The sequence below is a fragment of the Apodemus sylvaticus genome, chromosome 17 (genome assembly GCF_947179515.1).
Source record: "Apodemus sylvaticus chromosome 17, mApoSyl1.1, whole genome shotgun sequence".
NCBI classification, from domain to species: Eukaryota; Metazoa; Chordata; class Mammalia; order Rodentia; family Muridae; genus Apodemus; species Apodemus sylvaticus.
Window position 1 is genome coordinate 43313386 of NC_067488.1, and position 15255 is coordinate 43328640.

The following is a 15255-nucleotide window of genomic DNA, read 5'->3' on the forward strand; positions in this document are numbered from 1 at the left end:
TCACAAAGGGAGTTCTGAGGTTCAAATCCAGGCTCAGCAGCCAACTGTCCCTAACTCAAGTGAAAAGATTTCACCATCTTCCACTAATGGCCCCATCTTTCAGCCTCAGAACAATGTTGCTTGAGGTTGAGCAAACAACAGACTCGGGTGCACCTAAGCCAGCATCTGGTCTACAACAAACCGTATAATAAAGAGAAAAATCAAAAAGTCAGTTGTGAGGCTAGGTCTCAGCTGAGTGTGAAGGCTCGGGCTCCAGCTGCATAGGATGGAATCTAAGCCCCGTGCCTGCCTGCAGCTGCCTGACCTAGGAAGTTACTCAACATTCTGTTCCCTGCTTCTTCATCTATGAAATGCACCTAATGATGTGAGAATTCCCCTAGTTAAGACTTAGAAAGCACACAGAACGTGCCATCTCTGTGTTGGTAATTATTCTAATTAGAGCTTGGGGAAGGAAATCCTGTAGGTGGCAAGCCGTGGGAAGACTGTGCGATAAGGGGGACCTCAGGTGGCCTCAGGAGGATGAGAATTGAGACATCTTAATTCAGGTGAACTGGGGCTTCCTCCTTTCTTTCCCTTTCACTGAGTCTAAATAGCATTCTTTGCCAAGAACATCAAAGTGCTGGCAGCCTAGCTTTGAGCTACCCTCTTCTATTTCAGGAGGAAACTCCTACCCAAGAGGCAGGGTCACCTTCCAGGTTCTGGGTGGATCTGAAATGGGCAGAGCCAGGTTGGTTCAGCCTAAGATGGGAAGGGCCAGGTTGCTATTGTCTGAGATGGGAGGGGCCAGGTTGCTAACGTCTGAGATGGGAGGGGCCAGGTTGCTAATGTCTAAGATGAAAGGGTTTAGGTTGCTACTGTCTGAGATGGGAGGGGCTAGGGTGCTATGGTCTGAGATGGATGGGGCCAGATTCCTACTGTGTGAGAGGAGAGGGGCCAGTTTGCTGCTTTCTGAGATGGGAGGGTCTAGGTTGCTACTGTCTGAGATGGAGGGGCCAGGGCGCTGCTCCTCTGCTCTCCAAGCCGCCACCACTGTACACTCTGCACTCACTCTCCCATCTTTGCCAGGTTCTGTTGCCCAAGAATCCAGAGCCCAGCTTTGATGTGATGTCTCATGATCAGATACTGTATCCATGTTCTAGGTCTGACGCCCAGCTTCAAGGGCTCTCAGGAGCACAGATGAAAAGGGAAATCTTACACATTTAACAGAGAGAACATGTGTCTTTACGCTGACATGACCATCACCAGCTTCCCCCATACTCCCCTCCCATCCAACTTCTGAGCAGTAAGCACCGAGCTAATGGGCCCGCACGGCTTTTAAATCCCACATTCTAATTATAGTTCAAAGAACCTCATGCAGATTCAGGCATTTTCTCTTACCATGTTTCCTGATCTTCATGAAGAACTAATTAAAACCTTTTTTTTCTGTTGTTGCTTGTCTGACAGTTTTGTCAATTTGCAGTCTGACACTCGGAGCTAATTGGAAGAGAAGGCCATCAGCAGATCCTTCTGACTAGGATGCCAGGGCCCAGGAGGCCAGGGGTGTGTGTCTCTGAGACTCATCAGAGATAAGTCAGCTGCTTGATAAAGGCTTCGTGAGGTCACTAGGCTTGAAAGGGCCACACTAATGTGGCTGGGCCTGGCAAAGCTAAGGACACCATGTAGCAGGAACACGAACAAGTACATGGAGGTGTGGCAGATGTCTGCAACCCAAGACCCACTGTTGCTTTACATGGGACACTGAGACATTCAGGTCAGAGATCAGGAATGGAAAATGCATTCCCTAACTCCTCCCAGCAGCCCTGCAAAAGATGATGACTGTCATCATAGATGTCCCCCCAACACAAATCAAAAAGAGGGGTCCAGGGATTAACGAATCTCCCTGCCACTGAGAGGAGACAGGGTTTAACTTTATGCCAAACTGAAACCTGCTCTCCTCCCACATTGCAAAGTTGAGCAAATTCAGGACCAGGAAATAGCATGGGCACGTGCCTGTATCATAGCTGTGACTCTTTCAGACCCAAGACACTCTTCTCTATGAATGTGTAGGTGAGATAGGTAGATACATGCATACATACATACATACATACATACATACGTAGATACATAGAATTAGATGATATAAACACGTACATGATATGTGGATAGAAGGTGGATGGGTAGAGATAAAACCAATGATAGATGATAGATAATTATATGATAGATGATTAGATGACAGATACAAGTAGATATTGAATAGAATAAACCCATGATAGACAAATAAATGATTAGATAGATAAAAGGTAGGTATATTATAAATATACATATCATAGATGTGATAGATATTAAAAGTGAAAAGTGATGAATAATAGGTCATATAGATGATGCATTGTGGATATACAGATCTATGTGATAGATATGATGGGTGATAAGTGATAGGCAATTAAATAGATAGGTGATAGGATAGGTAGGTGTGATAGGAAAAATAGCTAGAATAGAGATATGTGATAAATATGATAGATATATAGATAATAGGTGGAGGATAGACAAATAGATGATCAGATAGACAGATCCTATCTATCCATGTAGATAGGATACTGACTATAATCTAGGGGGAAAATGAATTTTAGGTATGTCACACTAAACCACAACACCTTTCAATGCCGATATTACAAGAAGCCCCATCTCACAGGGAGATCCCAAGCTTTGTGAGCCAGTCAGGTGCAGCCCTTTAACCTCAGAACTTGAGAAGCTTGGGAGGCAGAGGCAGGTAGACCTCTGTGAGTTTGAGGCCAACCTCCTTAACATAGTGAGTTCCAGGACAGGACAGTCAGAGCTATATGGCGAGGCCCTATCTCACAAAGACAAACAAAAGAACAAGGACCGTGGACCAAAAGCACACAGATGTGGAGGAAAGGGCTACCAAGCATGGCCTTGATAATAGAGCCCTGTGCATGGGAGACACACCTGGAGACGTCTCCTGTCTCAGCTAGTTTAGAGCCACTGTGGATGAAGGGAAGGAAGGAGAAGGTAAGTGGGAGATGGCAGCCTTCAGCACCTTTGAAGGAAAAGGAGGAGAGAGGCCTGGAGAGGACCACAGTGGGGTGGACCCCAAAGGCAGCTCTGGGGAATCAACTGATTCTGCTCCCCACAGCTACAGATCTGAGAAGTGCATCTTCAATGCCACTATCTTGTCTATTCTGAGATCATGCTCCTGGCTACCACAGAGTATTCACTGCTGTCCCAAAGACAAGGTATCTCAGTGGATTATCTCTGTTCAGTGTGTGTGTGTGTGTGTGTGTGTGTGTATGTGTGTGTGTGTGTTGGGGTGCAGTGGCTTGAACACATTTGTACTTGGTGGAGGATCTAAGATATCAACTAAATCTCCTTCCAGGTAGTGGCACATGATACAAGCTTGCCATGGACTCTTTAAGCCAGTCCATTGGCCTCTGGCCTTATCTTGATGCCATTAATCTCATGGAAACCATGGTAGTGGAAGTAGAGATGAAGACAGAAAATATGTCTTCATATGGCTAAATCCTTTCAAATGTACACGGGTGTGTGAGTAGAGTTGGCAAACTGCTGTGCTAGATGCTGATGTTGATGTTAACAGTCTTGAGCCACTCTGATAGAAGCAACTGGGGTATCCATCTTGTAGGGTGACCAGTGATGCTAGAGAGCCTTGAAAAGCTGCCCTTCAGTGTACCTGCATATGACATATAACAGGATTTGTGTACACGGCCAGCCCCTTCCCTTCTCCCCAGCCCCTCCCTTCTAGACTCCGCCCTGCTGCACAGACAGAATCCAACAGATTATGTAATGTTTGTGATTTAATGGGCAATAAAATAGCAATTAAACATGCAGGCAGATGTAACCACACACCAAGCCATAAATTGCATGTTGAGTATCTTCTCTGTGCTCCCTGGGCAGTCTGAACTGAAAATTGAACTCAGAACTACAGATAAAATCACATAGAAAACAGGCTACAGTGGAAGGTCCTGGGCCTAAAGAAACTAGGACCTTGGATTATTCCGTTCTTGGGACTACAGAACACCTGTTTCCTGCCTTGTGCCTTTTCTCTACTCTCTTGAATTATAACCTTCTGTTGCAAATGTCTTTCATGCATGTGTAGCATACATGTGTGTATATGACAATATGTGTGTGTGTCTATGAAATACATATGATCATTTGCAGCTCAGAAAATGGCTCAGTCATTGAACCACTAAGCAAAAGGACCTAAGTCCAATTCTTACCATCTGTGTAAAGCAGGTGTGGTGGTACATATTTATACATGTTCTTGCAGAGGGAGGCAGAGAAAGGTGGGGTCTCCAGGCCTTGCTAGCTAGCCAACTTAATTTGATCAGTGAACTCCCAAGTCCCAGTGAGAGCCCCTGTCTCATAAAAAAAAGTAGGTGGCTACTTAGGAATAACAGCTTATTAGGTTGAACTCTGGCTTCCATATGTGTGTGAACTCACATGTATGTGCACACATATGTAAACATAAATACAAATACAGACACAAAGAAATGCATATAATCATCTTCTGCACCTATACATTGTGTATGTGCTTATAGTCATAGGTACATGTATGTGCACATGCAGACAAAATGTGACCCCATGTGTCTCTTACTACCCTCCTGGTCATCAAATGGCCCAAGCAATTGTTCTGCTTGTTTCTGCTACCTCTTCTTCTGTTACCAACTGTAACACTAATCCTGGAGTTCCTACCATTACCAGACAGTTTGTCACAACTTCTTGTGGCCAGGTATCATGGTTATTTCTCATGCCTCATTTGCTTCAACCTGTTGCCAAATATGGCAAGATGATTCACTCTACCAGCCTCTGCTCCAAGGAGACCTTGTATTCTTGGTTCTCTCTCCCATCTTATAACTCTGCAGATCCCTGGGATCGCCCTCAGGCCAGTATTTTCTCTTAACTCACTCCTTACATGGGACAAGTGTCTGGGCCTACCTTTTCCCACTAAACTTCAGATTCATGTATCCAAGTATTGAACCCAAACTGCATTCAGGTCAGAGGTCTAAAAGATGTGACAAGCCCAACAACCCAACTCAGTTCCTTGCTTTCCCAGACACCATCTCATCTCCATACCCATGAAGTATGGATCTTCTCAATGGTCTCTTGTGTTGGAAGCTTTGGAGAGACTCTGGTCCCTTCCTCTGCATCATGCCAACAACATCTAAGTCATGAAGAGAAAAGCTTTTAGTATAAACTAAGGTGTCTACCTGCCTCACCACTACCTTGGGTCCATCTGCTGCTGGCTCACCTTGTCACACTCCTTTCCACTCACCCCATATTGCCTCTCTACTCTGTCCCTCTCTATCTCCAGTTCTCTATATCTTGTCTTCTTATATATTGTCTCTCCCTTTCTCTGTGTGACTTTGTTTCCTTCTCTGTGTCTTTACCTCTATCTCTCTGTATCCTTTCTCCTTCTCCTTATGGTTTCCCTTCCTCTATGTCTCCCTTTGTCTTTGCCTCTAATACCCATTTCTGTCTATCTTACCATCTCTGTTTTGCCAACACCCTCTTACTTCCTCCATCTCACTCTCTTTACCCCTCTCCCTCCTTCCTCTTTCTTCCTCCTCCTCTTGTCTCCATCTCTTTCTCTCCCCATTCTCCTCTCCTTATTCACTCCCTCTCTCTCCTCCTTTATCTCCATATTCAGTTTGATGCCACTGTTGACAAACTGGCCAATGAATGTATCTTCTCTGTCCACACTCTGCAATGTCCTCCATCTCTCTGAAAATGTAGCCCGAGTCCTTAGAACTTCCTGAAAAGCCCTAGGATTTTCCCCCTATAAACTCTTGGCATCGTATCCCCTCCTGATGACAAGTGCCCAGCCAGGGCTTTCTTCTGCCTTGCTGCCCTCTGATGGCAGAGATGACTTTTCCCCAATGCCCTCCATTCCTCTCAGCCTTCAACTCTCAGTTCAAGTGTCATCTCAGCAGATGCCACCCCTGCCTACCTTCTGCAATAGTTCTTTTTGTCTTCAACATATAATCCAATCTTGTTCCCTGTTCTAATATGGCCATATTATATGGACAGAGTGTAGAAGGGATAGGGAAGAATGTTGGCACCAGCCACGCCCCATTATGGCTTTGTTCTGGAAGTCAGGGTGGTCAGGTTATCTGTGCTTCTTGCCTCCAGTTCACAGGGTATACCCTGTTCCCCATAACTCCTGTTTTACCTGGTAGATTACTAAGGGGTGGAGTGACAGCTGCCAGGGTAGGAGGGTTTTGCCTTGGGGCCCTTTCAAAATCATATTCTCCTAGCACAGCCTAGACTCTATGATGTTCAAGGCCTCTGAGCCATGGGCTGGCATTTGGGTGAGAGAGGTTGACCAGTTGTCTCTTAGGGGAGGTGTTCAATAAGAGTAAAAAGACTATGCTTTATAACCTGCTACAACCTTCTGACTGGGACCTTCACTGAGATGCAGTATTTCATTTGTTTTCTAGTGTAGATAGATCACAGAGGGATTAGAGCCAGCACATCCCCTAGGAGATTCCTGGGATCACAATGATGTCAGCTAGAAGCCTGGGACCCCTGCTTCTGAGTTCCCCTCAGGGTTTATGCCTGATGGGTATCATTCCTTGAAGTGACTGCTCAGCATGCTCCCCCTCCAAAGGAAGATGGGCCTCCTGCTGCCTGCTCTAATTCAATCAGCAACTCATGGGTGATTTGATGGGGGCACCAGTCCACGGCATGCACAGCGTAAAGGCGCATGGGCGCCTACTCATTCTTTCTAAGTGGCTGTGTATAACGAATAAATGAATAAACAGACACATCATAACTCAAGCCTCGAAATGCAATCAGATACTTGAGGGAAGTGTGGCCATGTCTGAAATGGGTGAACCGGGGGACAGATTTGTGGCAGCAGCACTCAGCTTCCTGCTCAGAGTCATCCCCGGGCCTTTCACCAAGCCCCACCATCGGAGACACACACACTTCGTCACCATTAATTGTGCTCAGGATATTTATGAGTTTGGTTGGCTGTTAGCAAGTTGGCCCTGCTGCAATTAATATTTACATGTGCAGCACCCAGTGCTGATAATGGACAGCTAACAGGCTTGGTTAATTGGTTCGCCACCCCCACCCGCTTCACTGTATCTTTCCTGACCAGGGGAGGCGTCTTTTCCAGGGAATCTTATAATGGGCTTTTCATGTGTTGGTGATTTTAATTACTTTTTTATTGCTATGCAAATCTCTCTTTCTCTAATCTGCCAGCTAAAAGCAGGGACCACGTGGAAGAAGCCAGAGTTGAAACCAAGTGACAAGAATTGCTTTGCAGCTGCTGGCCATTGTGCTAAGGTGAGTCAGGAAAGGACACCAGGCACAGGCCAAGTTAAGAGAGGCTCCATCTATAGGGGGTAGTGTTCAGAGTTAAGTCCTACAAGAGAAGGGGTTCCCTGGAGAGCAAAGGCAGCCAGGCACTCTCTTGGGTGCCTGGCACACAAATAGGAGGACCAACCTACATTCTCTAGTGGTGGCATCTAGAAGAGGAACCAAGCTTAGAGAAGGTGGACAGCAGTGCTAGCAGTGGTGCTGCTGCTGTTTGCAATGTGTTGTCAGAGACACTCCCATCCCATCCTCTGGCTGTCCTGCCATTTATAGAAGGTCAAATCCTGCCCACCCTAAGTGGGCCTGGAGCTGCAGTGTCTCTGCAGTCTGAAATGGTGTCTATTAGAGGTAGGGCCCAGGACCAACCTGACATGGATGGGGCCTACAGAAATTTTAATGAAGTACTCAAGGTAAGGTGGAGTCTCTTCCTCCCAGCCATCTCCTTGGGTCCCATCTCCTTACACCTAGATGTCAGTCTGCACACACCAGAGTTCACACACCAGGGTGGCTGGCCCAGTTGCTTCTCTCTGGCTACTTTGGCTAGGTAAAACCAAGAATACTTCTATAGAAGATGATAAGGCAGAGACCAGTAAGACACTTGGCTGGCCTGACTTCCCACCATCTGGAGTGAGCTGCTGCCTGCCCGTGTCTCACTCTAAGGTCACAGATGTGACTTCTGCAAGCTGCCCCTCTCCCAGCTTTCCATGGCTCTCCTCTCGCAAATGTCAGGGCTCTTCAAGGAGGCTATCCCATGGGACCAACTAGTAGGTTATAAGAACACATTGAAGTGACCAGTTGCAGGATTATTTTAATGTTTATTAAGAAATTGTAGAGGAAGCCATTGGGCAACAGAAGCAGGACAGCTTGGGCAGTGAAGAGAGGGCCTGTCTCAAAACAAACAAACAAACAAAAAGATGCTGGAGGTGATGAGAGCGCTCAGCTGTGAGACTGAAGAGCTCACTTCCATCCTTGGGTCCTACATGATGAAAGGAGAGAAGCTACTTTCACAAGTTGTTTCTGACCTCTGTGTGTGTGAGTGTGTGTGTGTGTGTGTGTGTTTGCGCATGTGTGCGCACAAATATGTTTTCAACAGAAAGGATAAAAGAAAACACCAATCATGTCAAACTTAACCATTTCACAATAGCATTTTGTAGTAGCTTTAAAACAATTAATGAAAGAAAAAACTTATAAAGTTAGTTAAAAAACAGGGTGCTAGGTATAGCACAAATCTGAGTGGGTAAGATTAACTGAATTTTGGGAAAGGCAAAGGGAATCCTGGTCCCAAGAGCATGCATGGTTGCAGGCCTGTGCCTTGGTGTGCGGACACATCTCAGTGGCTTCTCCTCAGCAAGTGCAGGCAGATGATGCGGAGGCAGGATGCCAAAGCAAGGGAACTCAGGCCTACAGCCAGGCGGCCCCCAATTCACACAGAGAGAAAGCCACATTTAAAAGGCACCCACTCATGTTCAGAGACACCCATGCTCCTGCAGTCCATAAATCAATTAACTCCTGGAACTGGGTAAACTGTGAGGAAACATTCAATAACCCCCCTAAATGTTCCATCCGGGCCCCTCAACGGCTCATTAGACTATACGAGGTGTGGGTAATTGCCCGAGAAGCGATTCCCCATCTCATTTCCTTGCCTCAGTCTTCAGCTGCCTCTGAGGTGAGAAAGGAGGACTCAGCGCGGGGCTCCATGGAACACCGTGTATGTACGTGTGCAGACATGCGTCTGGGTGATGTCTCTCTGGGATCAGAGCCCTGCTCCTGCTTACGGAGGGAAGCCTAGATGCTACACAGAATGTGTGAGCTTCAGGATGTCTTGATTCCGCTCCATTCTCCTCTCTGCAGATAGGGAGAGGCTCCAGTGTGACAGAAGCTTAGGCCCTGGGAGACAGGGCAGGCTTCTGCTGTGAGGACAGCATCTATCTAGCCATGGGGACCCTGGTAGAAAGCAGCTCAAGACACAGGGCAGGATCTGAAGGAGAGGGGGAGCAGCTGTTTCCTGTCTTTCCCATAAAAAGGTTCCATGCCTTCACCTTGAGATTCTAAGAGGTGAAGCAGGGACAACATGGTGTAGGCTGGGCTGCATGCATTCACCATACACACCCAGAACTTATATGATAGAGAGTCTGTGAGATTAGTTAAGGTGGGGCCACACTAGGTTAGGGCGTCCTTAACACAATGGCCAGTGTTATTCTATAAAGAAGAAAGACAGAGAGACATGTAAGAAGTCTGTGTGTGGACAAGGCAGAGACAACGTAGGTGGCAGGGAGTACCTGTAGGAGGAGCCAGTTGCCCACACCTGCGTTGTAGGGTTAAGGCCTCCAACTCTGCCAATCATCAAAGCTCTACCTCCTAACAGTTTGTATGGTCCCAGCAGACAATATAGGAGGAAGAGAGGTGGACTCAGAGCTCTCCTGCTACCATTTCAGCAGAGGATTTTGGCATCTTTAAGGTTAGGGGACACGTGGGATTCAGGCAAGCCCCTCTGGCCACTGAAGTTTTCCCTGCCCTATAGCAGCTCACACCTGTAAGTGACAGGGCCCAGATGAAGGAGGGGAAAGATGGCAAAGAGGAAGTGAGGTCCTGGGTCACTCATAGCACATGTAGCTAGGGGAGGTATGCCTGGTCAGAATCCCAATCCAGAAGGGGCCTTGACCCACAGCGTGACCCAGAGGTGAGGGAGAGGGGTTCATGAGGAGACAGATCTGAGGAAGAACAGGTGAGGCTCAGGAGCACCAGGTGTGTGAGAAGCTGAGACCAGCTCAGTGTGGGGAGAGACAGAGCCAGACTAGAGAAAGATGAGTGATGAGGCAGAAACACCAGAGAAGGCAGCTACCAGACACTCACTCCAGTGGCCTATGGAGAGGCGGTCTGCTCTTTACCAGGCTTTTGGAATGCCTAATGACTGACCACATTGCTCATATGTCTCACTAAGACATTCATGACATTCAACATGATCACTGCCACAGTGTAAGTGAGGACCATGGGGTAAGCTCCTGGTGTCCTGCTTCATTCACCCAGGGCCAGTGGGGGTTAGGGGCTGCAACCTACAGCGTGTACCAGGGGTCACTGAAGCAAGATGCCAACAGTGTAGGCAGGCTCAGAGCTGGGCACGAGCAAGAGAAAGGGCAGTCGGTGCAAAGGTCTGAGATGGGAAACAAGCTGCCTAACAGCCAAGGTCAGTTGGAGGACACTGGCAGATTTACCATGGCGGTCTAATAGCTCCTCCTTGGGTTTGACCAGGAAAGAGTGCAGGGTCGGTGTCGGTCTTGACCTCTTGATCCACCATCCACAGAGTCAGTGCTTGGCTGCAGAGGGCCCTAGAGTAAGCAGCCTTCCTGAAGTTTCTCTCTGCCTGGTCCTCCCAGCCCTCATCTTTTCTGTCTGCATGGTCCCCCAGGGCCACCAGCTGGCACTGGTAATTAGCAGTTGTCTTTCTGGCTGTCGCAGTCACTTCCCAGGAAGTCCAACTCCGTTCTTCATTAGCGACCATTCTCTATGTCAATTACCAGGCAGGAACAGGACAAAGGATGCCCAGGGCAGCTCCCTACTCAGCTCTCAGCTGGGGGACTTGAAGCTGAGTAGGACTTTGAGGCAGCTGCTCTACCTGCCTGCCTTAGTGTAGGTCATCTCCATAGATGGAGGAGGGGTAATTCTTTAGACCTTACTGAGCCTAATTTCAGCATTCTGAGGTCTCATTTACAAGCCCCACACATTGGATGCTATAGAGTTTGCTCCCTTGAGCTGCAGTGGGCCCATAACCTACACCACTAGTCCCGTTCCTGGCTTTGGAATCACATGAAGCAGATTGTCTGGTCTTCTTTACAGCCCCTCGGATGACTATGCATTGTAGGTGTTTGCTCTCCTGGTGATGGCCACATTGGCTCCCATGGCAACAGAGCTGAGGTCAAAACATGCTTTGGTGGCCATGGTATCCACCATCAGGCTTTTGTTCTTAGTGGTACCTCAAGTCACAGAATGCTTCAGCATCACCCATGCATGTCCGGGGTACAATGAGCTGCATCCCACATTCAGTTGACCTCTTTCATGATGCTAGAAGCTACACTGGTGGGAAAGCACACTACTGAGGCACACTGCTAAGAAGGTACAGATGCAGCCATGAGGACTTCCTCGGTGGTCCGGCTGTTCACAATAAATTCAGCTCTTTCTCCCTGGGGTGACATAGGATGCTGCTCTACCTATGACACAGCCAGTGTGCAAGCATCCCAGGTCTTGGTTCTGAACGCACACAAGGGATAGGATCTTGTGGTTGTGCACAGTGGTCTGTATGTGCAGTGGAGGCTGAGGGCCCAGAGCAGAGATGCACTCAGGCCTTTGTTGTATACCGGGTCCAGTTCTGACTTGTTGCTACCATTTACTTCTGAGGTTCGCTGTGTAAGTGTCCATGTCTCGGGTGGACTGCAGGGCTATGTGGTCCATAAAATTTACCCTTGGGACTTACAGAGATTAGGGATATGATCATGATAGTGCAGTGACTGCTGATCACTTTAAAATCTCTTTTCCTGCTATTTCATGAAACTCCAAGGTCTACCAGACACTCACTCCAGTGGCCTATGGAGAGGCGGTCTGCTCTTTACCAGGCTTTTGGAATGCCTAATGACTGACCATGTCACTCATGTGTCTCACTGAGGCAGCTCCCTCTTCAACATGATCACTGCCCTGTTCTCTTCATCATGGTATAAGTGAGGACCATGGGTAAGCTCCTGGTGTCCTGCTTTGCTCACTTGGGGCCAGTGTTGGGTAGGGCTGCTACTTATAGAATATCCCACGGGTCGCTGAAGCAAGAAACCAACAGTGTAGACAGGCTCAGAGTTGGGGATGAGAAACAGAAAGGGCAATCGGTGCTGGGACAGACCTTGAGGCAGGGCAGCTGTTCCTTTTAGTCAAAGAAGAGAGGCTGGGAACTCAGTAGTGATGGAGGCAGAGGTCTCCTTCGGAGTGCTCATGCTAACCACTTCCTGATGCTGGAACTTTGATGCTCTAACCAAATACAAGGCTCTCATCCCTTCTTAGCCTAGTTTGTATATTCTTCCTGCCCCCTCCCAAGCCCTGGTGATTATAGACACAGAGGACCCACAAAAGCGCCTAAAGCCAATCGGAAGGTGCTGCTGTTCACATCTCCTTGCCAATAGGGCTAGAGACCTGCAAGAGCTGAGACCCATCAATACAATTCAAGGCCACAGTTCTTTGGCCCACAGAGCATGAGGAATGAAAATGGTGGCCTGTTATATGAGCCTGAGTGCTACTGGTTGGCATTGGACTCCTCTTGAAGATGCAGGTTAGGCTGGAGGCATTTGTGGCTGCAGTTTGGCACTTCGCACTCCCTGTAAACTCACAATGCCTGTGTCCAAGAGCAAGTCTCCTACAACCATCATGTACTGAAGAGACAGGAATGGGGTGGACATGTCTCAATCCCCACACTAAACCACTCACAGAGTCTGTATCTAGATCAATGGGCTGCGCTCACGGACTTGCCCCTGCTCCTGGTAAATAAGTCAAGATACACAGTGTGATAGCAGGAAGCTATTCCTAGGACTCTTGATGCCCTTGAAAGGCAGGGTACCAGTGGAAATGCCTGGTCACAACCTCTGCCCAGGAGATCTGCATCAGGTGTTCTCCAGCCCTGAGTCCTTCTGGAGCAGGGGTCAGAATGGGTGCCAAGGTCCTAGGTTTGCTCTGTCACTTACCTCTACCCAGCAGCAAGTCTTGATTCTTGACTGGTCCACAATCTTAAGAGAGGCAAGTTTTCCCCACCGGCATTCGCCTCGCATCAAGAGCAATCCAGGAGATACCTTCTAGTTCAGTTTCTCTTATATGCAACATTAGGCCTAATTTGTCCTATGAGGCACATCTGTCAGCTGAGGTGACAGGACTTACAAAGCCATTATAACTGGCCTGGCAGAAATGGAGATGCTCTAAAGAGGCACCTGTGTCTCTCAACCTGAGTAATAGTCTGATGACTATCAAAACAATGGGCTTCAAAGGAGTGGGCATTCCCTTAGGAATCACGCACTGGGAGAAAAAGGCACCAGGGGAGGGAGAAACCATCTCCCTTATAGAGGGATCACACTTGTCAGACAACTTGTCAGGCCTCCTTACAGGATGAGATTGAAGACCAGGCAAGCAAGGATAGGTAAACGGGAAGGGTGTCAGCCGGGGAAGGACAATGTCACTGGGACCGCTTACAATCTTTAGGCTTCCATTTAAGCTTTAAACTCATTTCAGAAACCCAAAGACAGACTCCGGGTGCTCACTGAATCTCTTTATCCCTCTTCCCAATGTGAGCACATTGAATAAATCTCCCCTTTCTGCTTTTTACATCTAATTCAACTCTTTTAGTGGGTTTATTACGGAAGAGTGGCCAGACCTGACTTGGGGCACAAGCTGTGATTCCCAAGTTTAGTAGCATACCCCTGGTATTTAAAAGGTCAGAATAAAGTCTTGCCTGGGACAGTGCCTACAGGAAAGTGTTCAGGTGCGTTCAACTCCATGGTCCAGCTGAGCAGCCAAGATGGTGCCTTCATAATGCCAGTGCTGGGTGGTGGGGGGCAGCAGATCCCTGTGGCTCACTTCGGTCAGCTTGGCCTACGCAATGAACTCCAGGTCAGCGAGAGACCCTGTCTCCAGAAACAAGGTGGACAGCACCTGAGGAAGGCACTCAAGATCTCACATAGGCACATGCATAAAAGCCTGAACACACAAAAGAGGGGGGAAGGGACAGGGAGAGAGACAGAGAGACAAAGACAGAGAGACAGGAAGAAGAAGGGGAAGAAGAAGAGAGGGAAGAAGGAGGAGGAAAAGAGAGGAAGGAAAGAAGAAAGAAAGGAGGGAGGGAGGGAAGGAAAAAGCAACCAATTTGGACTTCCAAGGGTGGGCCAGGTCTCCCACAGCACCCAGAGGACATAACACACAGCCAAATCACTATACAAATATGCAGTCAGGGTCCTATATGGAAGCCCAGGAGGAAAACCAGGAAGGGAGGGACCAGTGGAAGTGTGTGTGTGTGTGTGTGTGTGTGTGTGTGTGTGTGTGTGTGTTTGTGTGTGTGCACACATGCGCGTGCATGTGTGTTAGGCCCTGAGGATCTGTCCTCTGGGAGTGGAGGTTGAGGGAGGGATAGGCCTTACCCAGCTGGAACTGGGTCGTTGCAATGACATTGACTCACAAGCCAAGATTGTCTGGCTCTATGTTGAGGGTCAGAATTCATTGTCCCACTGGGCCACCATATCAGCAGCATCCTTCCTGCTCCTGACCACAGGGTTTCACATCACCTCAGGAGGATCATATCCCATTTGGTACCTAAGGGCTGAGGGCTAGAAGAGGTAAGGTGGTAAGGTGACCAGAGTTTTAGATTTGTACAAGCAGGCGCTGGGGAGCATAGGGGTGAGGGGATTCACATATCCAGGAGTTCATGTTTGTCCCTCAAAGCCAGGCTGATCTCATGACCCTTGCAACTCTTTGTCACCCCAAAGATGGTTTGGCCTCCTGACTCTGAGACTGTGCACCTTCATACATGCACTGGGACCTAGCCCCCTTTCTAAGTTGCCTGGCCATTACTGGTCAGTCAGTGACTACCCCAGCACTCTGGAGCCCACCAACATTCCTCAAAGTAGCCAGCTATAGTCCTGCACCCACCCACCCCACTGATGCTATAGGGATCATGAGGCAGACTGGTACCCTTCGCCCTGCCCCTCCTACATCCCCCTGGAACCTGCATCCTGCTTCAGGGAACTGCCAGCTGTCATTTCAGTTTTTGCATCTGGATATAACCTATTTCAAAGTTCCTCCTTTAAAAACAAATGTCTCCCACTGTGGTGGAATCCTGAGTGACTTCTTACCTGGGGTAATAGACCTGGAGAGATGCGGACACTGCAGAACTGTAGCAGACCTCTGTCA